Here is a 4,537-nt window from a genome sequence, read left to right as displayed (position 1 = left end):
AAACTATTGTTTGAAGCTTACCTTCACATCAACAACAGAAAATATTAAGAAAATCTTAAAAGATAAACTAAAGTTGAAAAAATGCTCAAACCCCTATCCTTTTAATTGAGAAACAGACAGAAAAAACAGCAGACACTAATCCACAGAGCACACAGACTTCTTTCATGGGAGTTATGGGCAGAGACCTTCATTTGTTCGTTCCTATCATGGAGAAAGAGCGGGCTCACTCTGAGCTGGAAGATTAGATGAAACCAGAGTGTTTTAAACCTCTTCTGTGGACGTGGATTAGAGTCAGGCAATCCCTCTCAACTCCAAAATGAAGGTACAGGTGGCTGAGAAGTTGAGAAGTTAAACCAAAAAAGAAAGAAAAAACTATCAGTCTCAGTGAAAGAAAAGCCAAAAAAGACAGCTTTCAATTTAAAATATAAAAAAACAGCAGAAAAAATTTAAGGAAACCATCTATGACGTAGACCACACCCTTAGCAAAAATTAGGACACATGAAGTTCATTTTATTAATCATACTTGAGTACAAGTTTAACAAAGATGTAGTGTACTAACTGAATATTTATTTAGACTAAAATAGAACATTTTAAATGTACACTAAATAGATTTATAAAAAGTAAGTTTCAAACATACTTGCCCACTTTTAGTATTACAAAATATATTTCTAGTTTACCTAAATATACTACTGTCTGCTAAGGGAACTTTTTATCATCACTTCAAACAATTTGATACCTGAATTTTACTTATCTGGATACTGATACACAGCCGGAATATGACTGTCATTAATCTTCTTAAGTGATATCCCAAAATGTCAGACTTAAAAAAAAAAAAAAAAAAAAAAAAAAGGTGGAGGGGGGCGCCTGTCAGAGCTGCACGGACTTCAAACCAATTAGAGCAAATGGAAGTGACAGGACACTAACCCCTCTGCAGGAGGTGGCAGAAAGCGCATCCTCGCCTCCCTGGACAGATTCATCGTCATCAATTATTCCTGGTTTCTCAGTTTACTGATGAGCAGGACAGGTGCGGGGGACAATGCCAGGGTGCCCTTGAGAGCACGCGCTTTGGTCTCCCGTGTGTCCAAGGGGGAGTGGGAGAGGATGAGAAAGTTGGTTGAGGTTGCATGCAGAGTTGTGCCGTCGATCCCAGGAATCCCACTCTTCATTAAGCCGGGCCAGGCAGGTCACTTTACAGCTCATCACCAAATTAGAAACGCTGTGGGTCAGACTGGGGAGCACGCAGACCAGCAGAGAGATGGAAATAGAGGTACTGCTTTGATTCAGCACGCTGTCACTCTTTGACCGGGGTGATCTTCTAAAACCAAGAGGACATTTCACGGAATAATAATGATATAATCTTTGGTCCTATGATTGTACACTAAAAGTGTGGAGATGCAGTTGTTAAAACAAACAATCAAAAAATGTTTCTTACATAGCAGTGGCAGAGTATACATCAGAGTAGCAAGTGTACTATAGACCATGTACGTGTAGTGTATGTATTCTAACTGATAACTTCTTCAGACTAAATTGGAACATTTTAAGTTTACAATATATAGATTGTATAAAAAGTAAACGTCAAGTGTACTGCCTCACTTTTAGTATACTTGTAGTACACTTAAATAGACTACTTTTTGGTTAGGACACTCTGAGTTATAGTGTGCAGAATATCCTCTAGTGATGTTTGTCTAAAATGAACACAAGGTCTTTCATCTAAAAGACATTGTCTTGTCTAACAAAAACCTATACATGTTTCTTGATGTGAACACTGCCTTTGAGAAACACTCATGCAGCTCCTCCCATTGACCCAGAACCATCCATCTGTGTCCCAGGATGAGGCTATGGAGTCTTTTTGTTACATTTTTTTTATGTTTGTTTGTTTGCTGTTGTTGCACAGCTTGTGTGGTATTTTTATGTACACACGTGAACCTCAAGGAAATTATGGGTGAGGCAGCTTTATTTGTACAGCAGTTTGATTCAGAGTGTTTTACAGCAATTAAAAATAAAGCTTTAACATCTATAAAAGCACAAAACATTCAAAATGACAAAATAAACAACATAAGAAACTTGATAAAATGAGTTAAAAAGCAAAGTTTTTTCATTCTCTTATTTCTGTTTACAGTAGATTTAGATAGATTTTTGAAAACCAACAAGAGAGTTAACGGTTTTCATAAATGTCAACAAATTTTGAGAATTGTGATTCTACTGCTATTTTTTTGTTCTGATGCAACTGTTGTGTTTGCCTGGCAAAATGAAATGTTGTACTTTATGTTTTCATGAGTACATTCTGACAAAAACAATACATAAATTGTTTGATCAGTTTTATTGGAGTCATTAGTCTGTTAAATTACAGCAGAAACTAGTTGTTTCCTGTATTTGAATGTTCTCCTTGTTCATGATATACAGAGTTTCAATCAAAACTCTGGTTTTCTCAAATGCTCAAAATACCTTCCTACACTCACTGGCCCCTTTAAAAGGTATACCTGCCCAACTGCTCATTGACGCAAATTACTAATGAGCCAATCACATGCCAGCAACTCAATGTTTTTAGCATGTAGACATGGCCAAGACATGGAAGACTGAAGTGACTTTGAACGTGGCATGGTTGTTGGTGTCAGACGGGCTGGTCTATTTCACAAACTGATGATCTAGTGGGATTTTCACCCACAACCATCTTTAAGTTTTACAAAGAATGGTCATCCATCAATTTTCCTGACCGCTTCATCCCTTTCGGGGTCGCGGGGGTGCCGGAGCCTAACCCGGCTACTGAAGGGCGAAGGCGGGGTACACCCTGGACAGGTCGCCAGTCTGTCACAGGGCCTCAATCACACACACATCCACTCCCACATTCACACCTAGGAGCAATTTAGAGTCACCAATCAACCTATGAAGCATGTTTTTGGACGGTGGGAGGAAGCCGGAGTCCCCGGTGAAAACCCACGCATGCACGGGGAGAACATGCAAACTCCACACAGAAAGGTCCCAAATCCCCCAGCCGGGATTTGAACCGGGGCCTTCTCGCTGTGAGGCAAGAGCGCTAACCACTGCGCCACCGTGCAGCCCAAGAATGGTCAGAAAAAGAGAAAATATCCAGTGAGCAGCAGTTCTAAGGGCAGAAATGCCCTGATGATGCTGATGTAACTCAACCACTGCTATAACCGAGGTCTGCAAAAGAGCAACTCTTAACACACAACACAACCTTGAGGCAGATGGTCTACAGCAGCAGAAGAACACACCAGGTACTACTCCTGACAGCTAAGAACAGAAAACCGAGGTTACAATTCACATAGGATCACCAAAATTGCACATTGGAAGATTAGAAAAATGTTGTCTGGTCTGATGAGTCTCCATTTCTGCTGCAACAGTCAGATAGTTGGGTCAGAATTTGGTGTCAAGAAGCTGAGAGGTTCAGGATGGTAATGGCTGTGTGATGGTGTGGGGGATATTTTCTTAACACACTTAGGCCCCCTTAATAATTAAGCATGGCAACAACACCACAACCTACCTGAGAATTGTTGCTGAACATATCTACCCTTGATGACCACAGAGTACTTGTCTTCTGATGCTACTTCCAGCAGGATAAGGCTCCATGTCATAAAGCTGGAATCATCTCAGACTGGTTTCTAGAACATAATGAGTTCACTTAACTCAAATGACCTCCACAGTCACCAGATCTGAACCCAATAGATCACGTTTGGGATGTGGTGGAACGAGAGATTGGTATCGTGGATATTCAGCCAACAAATCTGCAGCACCTGTGTGATGCTATCATGTCAATATGGACCAAACTCTCTGAGGAATGTTTCCAGTACCTTGTTGAATCTCTGACACCAAGAGTTAAGGCAGTTCTGAAGGTAAAGGGGAGTCCAACCTGGCAATAGCAAGATGTCCCTAGTAAAGTGACAGGTGAGTGTATATCACATGAAAGCTTTTAAAATGTCTTCATTTAATCTTATTTTGGAAAAATGACATCCTGTTAGAAATAAATATGGTTTTACTATATTGGACCACTAAAAACAAGTCAAGTTGTTCATTGTGGTAAAGTTATGCATTCACTCATCCACCTTCTATTCTCCCTTAGTTCTGTGGAGGGTAACATGATTGTTGGAGTCAATCCAACTGGTAAATCCTGAATAGTTTACTCACCCATTGTAGAGCCACACACTCGCATTCACACCTGAGAGACAATTTAGATTCATCAATCGACCTCTGAAGAATATTTTTGGACAGTTGGGGGAAGCTGGAGGAACTCACTCATGAATGAGGAGAACGCGCAAACTCCACATAGAAAGAATCCAGTTGAAATATGATCTTGTAAGTGTGCACTCACGTAGCTTAAAGTTCAATAAACTTGCTTTCTAGAAACCATCATCATCAGTGCGTGTATGAAAGGATGTTGGGAAATTGTTGTTGCAAAAGAGCAGTGTGCTGGGTCTGACAGCAGACAAAGGTCAGATCATTCAAACAGGACGGACCAGGACGGAGGAGTGTGCATTAAGTTATCATCACAGGAGAAGAAGATACAGCATGCGGGAGTATT

Source organism: Oryzias melastigma, linkage group LG9, assembly GCF_002922805.2.
Source record: "Oryzias melastigma strain HK-1 linkage group LG9, ASM292280v2, whole genome shotgun sequence".
Lineage (NCBI taxonomy): Eukaryota > Metazoa > Chordata > Actinopteri > Beloniformes > Adrianichthyidae > Oryzias > Oryzias melastigma.
The sequence above is the reverse complement of the archived record's forward strand: the minus strand, read 5'-3'. Positions refer to the sequence as shown.